Below are 16,833 nucleotides of genomic sequence, written 5' to 3'. Positions count from 1 at the left end.
CTGGCTGAAGGAACACAATCCCACGTTCGATTGGGTGACGGGCAAGGTAACGAGTTGGAGCCTTGATTGTCATGCTAACTGTCTCAAGACTGCCTGCCCCCATTCGGTTCCCAGTCAGGTGATTGAGGCTAAACCCCCAGATTTGTCCCTGGTTCCCGAGACATATCACGATTTGGGGGAAGTTTTCAGTAAGCAGAAGGCTCTGTCACTCCCTCCCCACCCGACCATATGATTGTGCCATCAACCTGGTCCCTGGAGCTGTCTACCCCAAGGGAAGGTTATACAGTATCTCCCGACCTGAACGTGAGGCGTTGGAGACCTACATCAAGGAGTCCCTAGCTGCTGGTCTCGTTCGCCCCTCGTCATCACCCCTGGGGGCAGGATTCTTCTTTGTGGGTAAGAAGGATGGCTCTCTTCGACCGTGTATTGATTATCGGGGGTTGAATGACATCACGGTCAAGAACAAGTATCCCCTGCCCTTGATGAGTTCTGCCTTCGACTCCTTACAGGGTGCTACGGTGTTCACCAAGCTAGACCTACGCAATGCGTATCACCTGGTCCGGATCAGAGAGGGGGACGAGTGGTTGACGGGTTTCAATACACCGATGGGTCACTTCGAGTATCAGGTGATGCCGTTTGGACTGACCAATGCTCCAGCGGTATTCCAGAGTATGGTGAACGACGTCCTGAGAGATATGATCGGTCTCTTTGTGTTTGTTTACCTCGATGACATTCTGATCTTCTCGAAGGAACCTTCCGACCACGTCCAGCATGTCCGGCAGGTTCTGCAGCGATTGTTGGAGAATCGCCTGTTCGTGAAGGCCGAGAAGTGCGAGTTTCACGCCCACACGACATCCTTTCTCGGGTACATCATCTCCAGGGGAGAGATTAGGATGGACCAGGAGAAGGTTAGAGCGGTTCTGGAATGGGTCCAGCCCGGTACGAGATTGCAGCTCCAGAGATTTTTGGGGTTTGCGAATTTCTACCGCAGATTCATCCGGGATTACAGCCGTGTGGCCGCTCCGTTAACTGCCTTGACTTCCAGTATCAGGACCTTCAAGTGGAATCCGGAGGCGGATCGAGCGTTTCTGGATTTGAAGAGGCGATTCACCAACGCACCGATTCTCTCTCAACCGGACACGGCCCGTCAGTTCGTCGTTGAAGTGGACGCGTCTGATGTGGGAGTTGGCGCCATCCTGTCGCAGCGATGCTCCACGGACAGTAAACTCCATCCCTGCGCCTACTACTCTCGTCGCCTTTCGCCTGCGGAGAGGAATTACGATGTGGGTAACCGGGAGCTTCTCGCGGTGAAACTTGCCTTGGAGGAGTGGCGCCACTGGTTGGAGGGGGCGGAGCAACCGTTTATTGTCTGGACTGACCACAAGAATCTTGCTTACGTGCAATCGGCTAAACGTCTCAACTCCCGTCCAGGCCAGGTGGGCGTTGTTTTTCGGACGATTCAAGTTTGCCCTGACGTTCCGACCTGGATCTAAGAACGGCAAGGCGGACGCCTTGTCCCGGATGTTCTCCAAGACGGAGGAGAGTGGGTCCAAGACCGAGACAATCCTCCCCCGGAACTGCGTCGTGGGAGCAGTTATGTGGAAGATTGAGGAGGAGGTGCTGGCGGCCCTTCGGACTCAGCCCGGTCCCGGTAACGGTCCACCCGGTCGGTTGTTTGTGCCTGAGTCGGTTCGTCCTGCTGTCCTCAAATGGTCCCACGCCAGCAAGATGGCTTGTCACCCTGGCGTGGCTCGGACAATGGCGTTTCTTCGCAGACGTTTTTGGTGGCCTGCCATGGCCGAGGATACTCGGGGTTTTGTTGCTGCCTGTCCAGTGTGTGCGCAGAATAAGAGTACCAATCGGCCCAGCTCTGGACTACTTCACCCCCCTTCCTATTCCCCGGCGACCATGGTCGCATCTGGCCCTGGACTTCGTCACTGGGTTGCCCGCTTCTGAGGGGAACACGGTCGTTCTGACGATCGTGGACAGATTCAGCAAGTTCGCCCACTTTGTGCCTATTGCCAAGCTTCCCTCTGCCTCGGAGACGTCCGAGATCCTGGTTAGGGAGGTTTTCAGGGTCCACGGTTTGCCCAGTGATATCGTTTCCGACCGTGGCCCTCAGTTCACCTCTGCTGTCTGGAAGTCCTTCTGTTTGGCCATTGGAGCTACAGTCAGTCTCACATCTGGTTTTCACCCCCAATCCAATGGTCAGGCGGAGAGAGCCAACCAGAAGATGGAATCCACGCTACGCTGTCTGGTCTCTTCCAACCCCACCTCCTGGGTCTCTCAGTTGCCTTGGGTTGAGTATGCCCACAATACTCTCCCTACATCTGCCACTGGGATGTCTCCCTTCCAGTGCCTGTATGGCTACCAACCTCCCTTGTTCCCTTCTCAGGAGAAGGAGCTCTCAGTGCCTTCTGTTCAGGCCCATATTCGTCGTTGCCACCGGACCTGGCATCGGGCCAGAAAGGCACTCCTTAGAGTTTCGGACCGGTATCAGCTCCAGGCGAATCGTCGCCGGATCCCCGCTCCCACCTACACCATCGGAGATAGGGTCTGGTTGGCCACACGGGATCTTCCTTTACGGACTGAGTCTAGGAAGTTGTTACCGGGTTCATTGGTCCGTTTGTGGTGGAGAAGGTGATCAATCCAGTGGCAGTTCGACTCAAACTACCGAGGACGCTCAGAGTCCATCCCACCTTTCATGTCTCCTGCCTCAAGCCTGTCTTCCTCAGTCCTCTGTTGCCTCCTCCGCCTCCTCCTCCTCCTCCTCGGATGATCGGAGGTGGTCCTGCCTACACGGTGCGTCGCATCATGGATTCCAGACGGGCGGGGCCGGGGTTTCCAGTATCTCGTGGACTGGGAGGGGTATGGTCCTGAAGAGAGGAGTTGGATTCCGCGGCGACAGGTCCTAGATGCTGACCTCATCAGTGATTTCTACCGCCTCCATCCTGGCGCTCCGGGAGGTCCGCCCGGTGGCGTTCGTCGGAGGGGGTACTGTAACGATCCCGGCAGTCTGAGTCGGGTCCTGTCTGGTGACTAGTTTTTCCTGTTCGTGATCTCCAGTTTCCCGAGGGTTCGGGAACGCTCGGGGAGCTCTCTTGTTTTCCGCACCTGCATCCCATCAGCAATCTGCACACCTGGTCCTGATCATCACCCTTCTTAGGCTCTGGCCAAACATCCAGTTCCTGCCGGATCGTTAGCCATGAACAGTATGTTTGTCAGCGTATCAGCCTTGAGTTCTAGCGTTAGTTTTTGTTGTTTTGCACCTTGTTGATTTGCTGTGTACTCACCTCCGTTTTGTTCTGTCTGCAGTCTCTCCCCCGGAACCTTCACCCAACCTCTGCCTGATGGTCGGCGGCTGCCGAGCCATGTCTGGACCTACCACTGCACCCTCAACAACCCATCCACGCCACCCGCTCTGTCCCTGGATTATTCAGCCTCACTCGGGAGTCAATTAATAAACACTCACCTTTTCCTCTAAGTACCTTGTCCTGGTCTGCTTCTGGGTTCTGGCGTAGTAAACCGTGACAGGAACGTTTGTGAATCGCTTCCTTTTAGGTGGTTGTATAATTTAACGGCTCTTTTCTGGATTTTAATAATTAGCAGGTATCGGCCTAATTCTGCTCTGCATGCATTATTTGGTGTTTTACGTTGTACACAGAGGATGTTTTTGCAGAATTCTGCATGCAGAGTCTCAATTTGGTGTTTGTCCCATTTTGTGAATTCTTGGTTGGTGAGCGGACCCCAGACCTCACAACCAGAAAGAGCAATGGGTTCTATAACTGATTCAAGAATTTCTTGACAGATCCTAATTGGGATGTCGAATTTTATGTTCCTTTGGATGGCGTAGAAGGCCCTTCTTGCCTTGTCCCTCCTTGGTTGGGGACAGAAGCACCAGATCATCAGCAAACATCAGACATTTGACTTCAGATTCTAGTAAAGTGAGGCAGGGTGCTGCAGACTGTTCTAGTGCCTTCGCCAATTCATTGATATATATGTTGTAGAGGGTGGGGCTCAAGCTGCATCCCTGTCTCACCCTACGGCCCTGTGGAAAGAAATGTATGTGTTTTTTGCCAAACAAAAGCCATAGCCATAATATGACATTTTAAAATGTATCTACAGTGCATTCGAAAAGTATTCAAACCCCTTGACTTTTTCCACATTTTGTTACGTTACAGCCTTATTCTAAAATTGATTAAATTGTGTTTTTTCCTCATAGCCATAGCCATAATATGACATTTAAAATGTATCTACAGTGCATTCGAAAAGTATTCAAACCCCTTGACTTTTTCCACATTTTGTTACGTTACAGCCTTATTCTAAAATTGATTAAATTGTGTTTTTTCCTCATCACAATACCCCATAATGACAAAGCATGACAAAGCAAGACGACCAGTCAAAAGTTTGGACACACCTACTCATTCAAGGATTTGTCTTTATTTTATTTTTATTTTTTAATTACATTGTTCAAAACTATGAAATAACACATGGAATCATGTAGTAACTAAAAAAAGTGTTAAACAAATTGAAATATATTTTATATTTGAGATTCTTCAAATAGCCACCCTTTGCCTTGATGACAGCTTTGCACACTCTTGGCATTCTCTCAACCAGCTTCATGAGGTAGTCACCTGGAATGCATTTCAATTAACAAGTGTGCCTTCTTAAAAGTGAATTTGTGGAATTTATTTCCTTCTTAACGCGTTTGAGTCAATCATTTGTGTTGTGACAAGGTAAGGGGGTATACAGAAGAGAAACGACAGTCCATCATTACTTTAAGACATGAAGGTCTGTCAATACGGAACATTTCAAGAACTTTGAACGTTTCTTCAAGTGCAGTTACAAAAACCATCAAGCGCTATGATGAAACTGGCTCTCTGTTACAGGAGGGGGTCACAGTTCCGGAGCGACCCACTAGGTGTCATCCTCCGACAACCTTAGGCACCTCCTCACTCACAGTCTGGACTAATCATTATTCTATTGGTGTCACCTGTGTCTACCTGTTCACCTGTGTATTTATGCCCTCACTTCCCTGTGTTCCTTTGCTCTGTTCTCTCTGCTAGTTTCTCGATGCCAAACAGTACTAATCAGTGTCTGATCGTGAGACATATGTACAGGTACTTGAGAAGTGTTCTCCCTGTTTCATTGTTGTTTTCAGTCGTAGTTAGTATTTCGTATGTTTGCTGTCAGCCTGTTTTTGGAGACCAATTTGCTCCTCCTTTATTTTATCGTGACAAGTCCATTATTTTGTATCCTGGTTTTGGAACCACCAGTAAAGATACTTGTTTCACCATCTCTGCCTACTGCCTACTGTCTATCCTGCACCACACCTGGGTCACACCTCACACCAACCCTTAAATTCTCATGAGGACCGCTACAGGAATGGAAGACCCAGAGTTACCTCTGCTACAGAGGATAAGTTCATAAGACTTACCAGTCTCACAAATTGTAGCCCAAATAAATGCTTCACAGAGTTCAAGTAACAGACACATCTCAACATCAACTGTTCAGAGGGGACTGTGTGAATCAGGCCTTCATGGTCGAATTGCTGCAAAGAAACCACTACTAAAGGACACCAATAATAAGAAGAGACTTGCTTGGGCCAAGAAACATGAGCAATGGAAATTAGACTGGTTCCAACCGCTGTGTCTTTGTGAGACGCGGTGTGGGTGAATGTACGATCTCCGCATGTGTAGTTCTCACCGTAAAGCATGGAGGAGGAGGTGTTATGGTGTGGGGGTGCTTTGCTGGTGACACTGTCTGTGATTTATTTAGAATTCAAGGCACACTTTACCAGCATGGTTACCACAGCATTCTGCAGCGATACGCCATCCCATCTGGTTTAGGCTTAGTGGGACTATGACCTGGCCTCCACAATCCCCCGACCTCAACCCAATTGAGATGGTTTGGGATGAGTAGGACAGCAGAGTGAAGGAAAAGCAGCCAACAAGTGCTCAGCATATGTGGGAACTCCTTCAAGACTGTTGGAAAAGCATTCCAGGTGAAGCTGGTTGAGAGAATGCCAAGAGTGTGCAAAGCTGTCATCAAGGCAAAGGGTGGCTATTTGTTTTGATTTGTTTAACACTTTTTTGGTTACTACTTGATTCTATGAGTGTTATTTCATGGTTTTGATTTCTTCACTATTATTCTACAATGTAAAAAATAGTACAAATAAAGAAAACCCCTTGAATGAGAAGGTGTGTCCAAACTTTGACTGGTACTGTATATATATATATTCTAATATCACATTTACATAAGTATTCAGACCCTTTACTCAGTACTTTGTTGAAGCACCTTTGGCAGCGATTACAGCCTTGTGTATTCTTGGGTATGACGCTACAAGCTTTGCACATCTGTATTTGGGGAGTTTCTCCCAATTTTCTCTGCAGGTCCTCTCAAGCTCTGTCAGGTTGAATGGGGAGCGTCGCTGCACAGCTATTTTCAGGTCTTTCCAGAGATATTTCATTGGGTTCAAGTCCGGGCTCTGTCTGGGTCACTCAAGGACATTCAGAGACTTGTCCCGAAGCCACTCCTGCGTTTTCTTGGCTATGTGCTTAGGGTCATTGTCCTGTTGGAAGGTGAACCTTCGCCCCAGTCTGAGGTCCTGAGCACTCTGGAGCAGGTATTCATCAAGGATCTCTCTGTACTTTGCTCTGTTCATCTTTCCCTCGATCCTGACTAGTCTCCCAGTCCCTGCCGCTGAAAACATCCCCACAGCATGATGCTGCCACAACCATGCTTCACCGTAGGGATGGTGCCAGGTTTCCTCCAGACGTGATGCTTGGCATTCAGGCCAAAGAGTTCAATCTTGGTTTCATCAGACCAGAGAATTTTGTTTCTCATGGTCTGAGAGTCTTTAGGTGCCTTTTGGCAAACTCCATGCGGTCTGTCATGTGCATTTTACTGAGGAGTGGCTTCTGTCTGGCCACTCTACCATAAAGGCCTGATTGGTGGAGTGCTGCAGAGATGGTTGTCCTTCTGGAAGGTTCTCCCATCTCCACAGAGGAACTCTGGAGCTCTTTCAGAGTGACCATTGGGTTCTTGGTCACCTCCCTGATCAAGGCCCTTCTCCCCCGAATGCTCAGTTTGGCCGGGCGGCCAGCTCTAGGAAGAGTCTTGGTGGTTCCACACTTCTTCCTTTTAAGAATGAGGGAGGCCACTGTGTTCTTGGGGACCTTCAATGCTGCAGAAATGTTTTGTACCCTTCCCCAGATCTGTGCCTCGACACAATCCTGTCTCGGAGCTCTACAGACAATTCCTTCGACCTCATGGCTTGGTTTTTGCTCTGACATGCCCTGTCAACTGTGGAACCTTATATAGACAGGTGTATGCCTTTCCAAATCATGTCCAATCAATTTAATTTACCATAGGTGGACTCCAATCAACTTGTAGAAACATCTCAAGGATCATCAATGGAAACAGGATGCTCAATTTCGAGTCTCATAGCAAAGGGTCTGAATACTTATGTAAATAAGTTATTTCTTTTTTGTATTTTTAATAAATTTGCAAAACATTCTAAAAACCTGTTTTCATTTTGTCATTATAGGGTATTGTGTGTAGATTGATGAGGAAAAATGTAATTGAATCAATTTTAGAATAAGGCTATAACGTAACAAAATGTGGAAAAAGTCAAGGGATCTGAATACCTTCCGAATGCACTATATTTGTCTGAAACTTTTGTGAGTGTAATGTTTACTGTTCATTTTTTATTATTTACCTTTGTTTTTGTTTAGGGTCAGCCAGGAATGTCATGGCTGCAGTTTTTTGGCTACAGATTGAATACTCCCTTGATAGGAAGGCCTGGGGAAATGTACATTTTGGTGCATCAAAAACAATTCAGTTACAATTCAGTTACAACACAATTCATGACAAGTTCACACAACCAAGAGCTTCAATAGTCTTATTCTACAACATGGAACCGAGCAATATGAGTCTTTGGCATATGAATGTGTTATGTAAGGCTTATGACTGTGTAATGAAGTAGTTATATAGGTACCTTTCAAATAAAGTGTTGCCGAATGTCTTTTGTACCTGTTAAACGGCAACCTGGGGGTTTCTAGTCAGATTTAATCTGGTCTCTGTCTCTCTCCATGTTATCAGGGGTGTCATGAGGACTCAGTGGCCCCATCCTCACCCCAAAGACCAACCCCGACCCTAGGCCCAGAAAAGAGCCCCCAGCCTGGGGAGGAGAGCCAGGGATCCCAGGTCCCCCCATGGCCCCACAGCAGCTGCGTGTGGTGTGTGACAACGTGCTGCTACTGGAGAATACTGACGACCACAGGGTGGCTGCAAAGGTGGGATAGAAGTATAGAGGCACCCCCCCTTTTTGCTCTCAGAACAGCCTCAATTTGTCGGGGCATGGACTCTACAAGGTGTCAAAAGCGTTCCACGGCGATGTTGGCACATGTTGACTCCAATGCTTCCCACAGTTGTGTCAAGTTGGCTGGATATCCCTTGGGTGGTGGTCCATTCTTGATACACACAGGAAACTGTTGAGCGTGAAAAACCCAGCAGCGTTGCAGTTCTTGACACAAACCGGTGCGCCTGGCACCTACTACCATACCCCGTTCAAAGGCACTTAAATATTTTGTCTTACCCATTCACCCTCTGAATGGCCCACATACACAATCCATGTCTCAATTGTCTCAAGGCTTAAAAGTCCTTCTTTAACCTGTCTCCTCCCCTTCATCTAGACTGATTTAAGTGGATTTAACAAGTGACATCAATTAGGGATCATAGCTTTCACCTGGATTCACCTGGTCAGTCTATGTCAGGTGTTCATAATGTTTTGTATACTCAATGTATATATACATATACACACACACACACACACGCAGAGATTCAACATAATTATTTTCTGTTCCTCAGTTAGCCCAAACCACCCATGTCATAGCCTGTTCTCTCTGCTACCGCACTGCAAGCGGTACCGGAGCGCCAAGTCTGGGAGCAAAAGGCTCCTGAACAGCTTTTACCCCCAAGCCATTAGACTGCTGACCCGTTAATCAAATGGCTACCCGGACTATTTGCATTGACCCCCTTTTTTTGCACTGACTCTCTTGCAGTGGCTCTATGCACACTCACTGGACTCTACTCACACATACTACACTGACACTCCAACACACACACACACACTTTTACACACTACTTATGCTCACACACACAAAACACACACATACATGCATATTGATGCCACACACACACACACACACAGTCACATGCTATACATGATGTCAGAGCGCTGTCTCTGCGCTTCACAGTGCGGTATGGATTTTGACTGATAGCCGTTCTGAACTTGAGCACCTCACGCGATACAAAGTTGCCCCCATCCCTCCTGCTAATTTTGTTGTCTGAATGAGGGAAATGCTGTAAATTAAGAAAACTATTTATTTCAAAAAATTAGACGTTGAGGATGACAATAAATACCTCTTTGATGTCATACAAGCTAGCCAAACACCCGTGAGTCCAAATGAGCACTTCATATTTCCATATCATAAAAATCATGTCTCAATGTCTATGATCACTATGTTTGATATACCAGTTACACGATGACATGGCGTCATACCCTGGGTTGTTCAGAATGAGCCTATGTTTGTCTATTGTGAAGAAAATTATCTGCAGCACACGCACCTGAATGCACTCATGATCCTTTCTATGCACGCCAAAATTATGATCTGTTTCCCTGAATTGCATTGTGAAAGCCTAACATTGTAATATCGTATTTTATAACTAGTCATGTTGGCAATAGAACAAGCTTTCAAATGATGCCTAACCCAGATTGCTATTTATAATGTTTTTGGATTGCGTAAACAACAACAGTAATTGTGTGATGACGTGGATGCAGGGTTGCGTTCCAAACAATAACACTACAAGTGTGCTTGCTCTGGTTCCTCAACCGCACAGCTTGAAGAGTAAAAAAAAAAGCATATTATAGTTGAAGATTGTTCTTTGAGTCATAAAAGTGCATTAAAATTACTTAGGAATTTTGCACATTTTGGAGAGGTGTGTGGCCACTTAGTTAGTCCTTTAATTCAAACCCTTTGTTTTGTCTTATGTTGCACCTACCCCACATTATCCAGGAATATTCGTATCATGTTACTAAATGTATTTTGATTTCGTTATCAACAAATGCGTCAAAGTATGGTACATGTAAAATGCACATGAAATCAACAGTGTATGGATTCGGTCTCGTGTCAGGTGAACTGTTGTGTCCTCAACTTTGGTCTAATACTTTTCCGTAATCTCCAAACTGTTCCCTTTCAATTTCTACCATGGTTATGCATAATGCTTTTCATATTTCTTCTGTAAGAAACATTTCAATTAGCCCTATCCATATAGACCAATTCCAAAGAGTGTTAAGGGTTAAAGAAGGGTGTGAATCTCTTATGACCATAAATGACAGAATAAACATTGGTTGCTAGGGTGATATGTATGGAATAAGGCATGAAAGCTCATGGTAGTTTAGTTTAGTTATGTTTAATTTATTAGTCATGAATTATATATTTTTGAAAACATGCTACAGCATGAATAACACACGGCTGTTAGTCAGGCATGTTCTTAGGGATGATGTGTTAGCAGAGTTATTTGTCAGTCATTTGTCCTTCAAGCGGATGTCCAGTACAGTATCTTTAAGACAAATGTAATGGCCTGGAATGGTGGAATGGAGCTGAGTGTGTCAGGAAGTAGCAGAGAGATAGAGTCGCACTGGAGACCAGATTCCTGTGAATCATAATGTTTGAAGTGCCTTCTGTGGTAATCACTGGAACAATGGGATATTTAGTGTGTGCTGTAAACAGGAGGAGACTGCTGGGAACCAACAGGACAGACAGAGCAGAGAGAGAGAGCCCAGGCACAGCGAGGAGAGGAGGGCAGAGAGGAGGATGGGGGAGAGGGAGATGGATTTAGAGCAGAGCAAGAAGGTGAAATATGCAGACAGAGCGTACCAGAAGAGATTGATAGAGAGAAGATGAAAGAGAAAAGAGTTGGAGAGAGGATGAAATGGAAGCGGTAGAGGGGGTAGAAGATGTATGAAAATAAGAGGGTTAATGTTTAGACTTTGTTTTGTTTGGTAATACCACATCTAGTCAAATTCAATCCCCTTATACACACAGAAGCATATCCCTTAACTGTTCTATGGGGCCAGATCCATAACGATTACATTTACTTTGGAAATGTGGTAATGTATTGATCAATTGTTGTTGTTTTCTACTTTATGCGTATTAAGCGTGGGAAAATCCACTTTACAAAATAAAGATTCTACATGTAAAAGCCGTTTGCACTTGGTTTTCTAAATTACGGCCCACACTCTGTTCAGAGGTGCTAAGTACTCTGGGGTGTCCAAGCCTTAAGCTCGTGTGGCTCAGAGAACTCTTCCAATGGGGTTCAGTCAGTCAGACTACAGAACAGAATTTAGAGAGACCTTCATATCCTTCCCTCTCAAATGTGTCAACTTATCTTTAACCACCTGTGCCTTCTGAGCTAGTGGTCACTTACTGACTACTCCACAAATATCCCCCCCAGGCCTCCAGCCACCATTTGTCCCAGGCAGAGACTGTTTGTCTCAAATGGTTCTGTATCTGACCACACTGCTTGCTCCCCTTATACGGTATCTGGCTAGTTTGGGAAGAGAGAGGACCTTAGTTTAGTCTGAGAGTTGTTTTGTGGTCAGATTCCTGCTAAAGGCTATCATGAAAAAAAGCGATACATTTTGGAAACAGATCTGCTACCCTCGGTTTCCCAATTTAACCCCTAAGAAGCTGCAATGCAAAACCACGGTCATAAACTAAGCAACTTTCTCGTCTTGATAAACAGATATACTTCAACTATATAAAACAGTGGTGAAATGCCATATATACTGTAATTGGGTGAAACAATGAGCGAAGTTAAGATGAGAGAGGTCAAGTCATGTGAAGGAATGCGTGCTACAAAGGGGGAGAGGGGTTGATATCGAGAAGGGTGCGTGTGTGTGAGAGCTCTCGCTGCACCCCTGGGGCTGGTGGTGTGTTGAAAGCCCACCCAGGCAAAGTTAACCCCTTTGTTATCTGATTGTAAAGTCCTTTGATTAGCTGTGGATGGGTGTCTTTCTCTTGACCAGTCCCAGCCTCAACTCAAACCCCCACCAAAACCCTACTGAGCCCCCTCTTCCCGCGCCCCTGTTCCACACACACACATGGGCGCACACACACACACACACACACACACACACACACACACACACACACACACACACACACACACACACATACACACACACACACACACACACATACACACACAGTGGATGAGTGTCTTTCTTGACCAGCCCGTCTCAACTCAGACCCCCCTCCAGACCCCCCTTTCCCTGAAAGCCTCTCTCTCTCTCTGGGAGACACTTGAGGACATTCCTGGTCCTGGACCCCTCTAAACCCCCTGTGTGGCCCATTGATACACACGGCCAATGATTAACCCCTCCACTGCCGACCCACGGCCTGAGAAAAGACTGGTATCTCAGTAATCTCCTTTTTCTTTGTATGTCTCGCTCCTTCTATGTCTCTTTCTCCTTCCCACTCTCTTTCGGCTATTTCATGTTGGGTATCTGAGTGTGTGTGAGAAAGAGAGAGAAAGAGTGAGTGTCTACTTTATTGTGTGTGTGAGAAGGAGTGGGAGTGAGTTAGTGAGGGGGAGAGAGAGAGAGAGAGAGAGAGAGAGAGAGAGAGAGAGAGAGAGAGAGAGAGAGAGAGAGAGAGAGAGAGAGAGAGAGAGAGAGAGAGAGAGAGAGAGAGAGAGAGAGAGAGAGAGAGAGAGAGAGAGAGAGAGAGAGAGAGAGAGAAATAGGGCGTGATGGAAATGATTTAAAATGGCAAATGAACTTGGGCTGGGAATTGCCAGGAACCTCACGATAAGATATATGCATCAGCATTGCGAGTCTCATGATTCTATACGTATTGCGATTCGATACTGTGATTTTATTGCGCACCATATGTCTGTTGCAGAGGGATCAGAAAGCCATGAGAACGAGTTTTGATCAGTCATGGAAATAAAAGTGCTGAAAACAAATTGGCTCCCAATGTGAAAAGATTGAGAACAAGCTATGAAGGAACAATAATGGTGTTTTGGTGCAGGTACAGCCAACTAGCGCTAAAATATTGCGATATTGTCAATACAGTATATCGTAAAGTATCACTATGTAACTCGATTTCTTTCACCCCAATCCCTCAAATTAACGGTAAATAACTGAATTGTTTGCCCCACATTTAGCTAAGATGATTTGCTAGCCAGCTAAAATGTTTTATTTAGTTAGCAGTCGCATCTACAATAGTTTACTGTCAATAACATGTCTCCAAAAATGACGTGGGTGTCTCCAATTGTGTTGACATTTTACAATTGCAATGCGCATCCATGAGTATCCACTTTCTGTAGCTCAGCTGGTAGAGCATGGTGCTTGTAACGCCAAGGTAGTGGGTTCGATCCCCGGGACCACCCATACACAAAAATGTATGCACGCATGACTGTAAGTCGCTTTGGATAAAAGCGTCTGCTAAATGGCATATTATTATTATTATTATTATTATCTGAAGAGAGCCCCGAAACATTGTGTGCAGACATTTTATGCAATAAATGAAGTAGGTTCAATCTAGTAGTTCTGATCTTCTGATTGGTCCTGATGAGTTGGGCGAGGTCCCCTCCAGGCTACTGTCACTGTTGCATTGGCTCTGAGTCGGGTTCTCTGTCTTCAAATGTTCAGCCTAAGAGAGGGATTTTTGTGTGTGTGTGTGTGTGTGTGTTTAACAGTGATGATGTGTGTGTGTGTGTGTGTTTTAACAGTGATGATGTGTGTGTGTGTGTGTGTGTGTTTGTGTGTGTGTGTGTCCTCAGAGCAAGAACTCGTGAGTTGGAAGAACTGAGAGGCCTATGGCGTGGGTGTTGTCCTTGGCCACCTGCTGACAAGGCTGACAAGATAGGACCCTTTTGTCCATTGTTATTGGATAGGAACATAACTTATAACCAGCTCCTGACCTAAATAGATCTTAGCACAACATTTTACTCAACATATCATATTCCATATTCACTATAACAAATATATTTACTACGACATTAGCAAGAACCGCCACATCCTCAGCCGGCTAATCCAGTGTGTGAAGTTTTGCGGAGTGTTTGAGTTAGCTTTGCGAGGCAAAGATGAAACTGAGGGCTCCACCAACCCTGGTAAGCCAACACTTTTGAGATCAGTCAATAAATGCTTCTGGTATTGACTTATATGCTGCCCCTGTCTTCATGTTGTTGCTGGACATATCTTTTTTTAAATGTGTGTAGGTCACCTAAATCATCAGAAAAATTGCCCCTCCTGAGAATTTTTTCAGGAGCCGCCACTGAATACCAGTGATACTAATATACTGTAGATTGGATTCCATTTTGCTTCTCTAAAAGCTGACCTTTACCACAGTCTTACAAACCCAGAGATCATTCCCTTCTCAACTCTAACTTTCTTTAGCAGGACTTTTCCAAATACTGCAGCATTTTGTGAAACAACCAATGTGACAGCCATTATATGGGGGAAAAGGGGTAGCTATCTATAACAGTTTATGTGAGATGAATGCAGTGATGGGAAGGCAATGTTAGCTTAGATCAGATAATTGTTTCAGTCTGCCTGCCTTTGGTCTCTGTATATATCCGTGCCAGACCACAACGATAACCAAGTTTCCCAAGGTGGGTTAGTCATGGAAATCATCTGTGATTCCTTCAGTAACATCAAAGAGGACTGAGGAGTCCCTTCCAGGCATGGGTTGAGCTGTACAGTTCTTACCCTAAATAAGTCATATCGCTGTATGCAGCAAGGTTTCACTTCTGCTCTGGTGACCTGTACGGTGACCTGTCTATCCTTTCAGATATCTGTAATATTTAACCTTGACTTGCCCATATCATTTAATCTCTGATATCTTTCCGCTCCCTGAATTCCATGGAGGGGATAGGTGGATAGAGTTAGGTTCACAGTCCACCACTCCCTAACTCCCTTTCCACCACTGCTCTGGCTGTGTCCCAAATGGCACCCTATTCCCTTTATAGTGCACTATTTGTGACCAGGGCCCCCATAGGGAATAGGGTGCCATTTGGGACGCAGGACTCTGGCCCTGCCATGCCCATCCCAATCTATATTTTCAAAGCACAATTTCGTTGAGTGCATGCATTAGATGTCTGCCCCGGCCTTTTTTTGGGGACGTGTTGAGATGGGGTGCGTCCCAAATACCATCTTATTCCCTTCATAGTGCACTACTTTTGATCAGATTCTTATGGCCCATGGCCAAATGTAGTGCACTATGTAGGGAAAAGGGTGCCCTTTGGGACGCAGCCATGGTGAAGATGGTCAGTGAGACAAACATCAGCTCGCCTGCCTGCCTAGCCCCAGCCCTAGACAGACGCACAGCACTGCAGAACTGAGGTTCCCACGAGCCATAGAGCGAGAGTGGGGAAGTGAAAACAAGTGCGACAGGAACTGCAACACTGTGAGAGTGGGAGAAGAGAGAGAGGGGGGAGGAAGAGAGAGATAGTGAGAGGGGGAGAGAGGGAGAAAGAGGGGAAGGGAAGGGGGGAGTGAGGGAGGAAGGGAGAGAGAAAGGAGATGAGTGGCGATTCGAAAACTCTGTGCTATGAGCTTTGATCTACAAAGGGGGCAACAGGCTGAGGAAAATAGAAAAGAGGTAGAATGTGAGAGGATGAGACACGTTTTAACCTTCACTGGGTGGGTGTTTCTGTGTGTCACAATCTGGACACACACATACACTTTTTCACAGTGTAACAATTTCCAGGAATATCTTCTCTGTGTGTGTGTTTCAAAGAGTTTAGTCTTTATTAATGCTGAGGAGGTAGTCCTATCCTATTCTCAGAATCTGTCTGGTGTGGAAAAACAGGGCTAGGATCAGTGTTCTGTCTCTGCGGTCGAGAGGGGGGGAGGGGGGAGGAACGGGGGGTTAGAGGGGGAGAGACATTCCTCAGACACGCCAAGACATTCCGAGGGAAACCATCCCAAATATTTCCCACTGTGTGTGGCGAAGGGTCCATGTCTCATGTTACAGACTGGGCTTGGAGCGAAGCCACACACACACATGCACAAACACACACACACACACACTGACTGACTGACTGACAGGCTGTCTGGGAACTGAGGAAAGCCTGGGGCACCACAGATGATTGATGTGTCTCTGCCTGGTGTGAGAGAGAGAAAGAGAGAGAGAGAGAGAGAGAGAGAGAGAGAGAGAGAGAGAGAGAGAGAGAGAGAGAGAGAGAGAGAGAGAGAGAGAGAGAGAGAGAGAGAGAGAGAGAGAGAGAGAGAGAGAGAGAGAGAGAGAGAGAGAGAGAGAGAGAGAGTGTGTCTGGACGGTGTGTGTGTGTGAAAGAGTTTGTGTGTGAGTCAGTGGGTAAATCAAGAGGTGTGTGTGAGAGAGAGAGTTTGTGTCTACCGATAATCTATGCGTGTCCCTACTTCTAGTGTGTGTGGCGAAGGAGTGTGGAAAATCCCAAAGAGAGACATGCTGCAGTTATTGAACCTGTGCAGCTTATCTTCAGGGTCTCCGCTGTCCCACGTTCAAGTAGATTCTCATGGCTGTCTGTCTATCCTGTAAGACAATAGAGTAGAGTCTCAGGAAGAGAAGCAGGCTGATGTTGAAATCCCTGGATGAGCCATAATATGTGCTGTCTGTCAGCAAGCATCTGGTCTGAAAGAAACCATGTCTTGTCTGTTTTCTCACAGTCGTTTTGGCCCTTGGATCACATAGCACCAGGATGACACCTCTAGGTGTTTGTGTGTGTGTGTGTGTGTGTGTGTGTGTGAGAAGGTGTTCCAGGAGTGTTATCTTACAT

Source organism: Coregonus clupeaformis, chromosome 15 (genome assembly GCF_020615455.1).
Source record: "Coregonus clupeaformis isolate EN_2021a chromosome 15, ASM2061545v1, whole genome shotgun sequence".
Classification (NCBI taxonomy): Eukaryota; Metazoa; Chordata; class Actinopteri; order Salmoniformes; family Salmonidae; genus Coregonus; species Coregonus clupeaformis.
Note: the sequence above shows the minus strand (reverse complement) of the source record.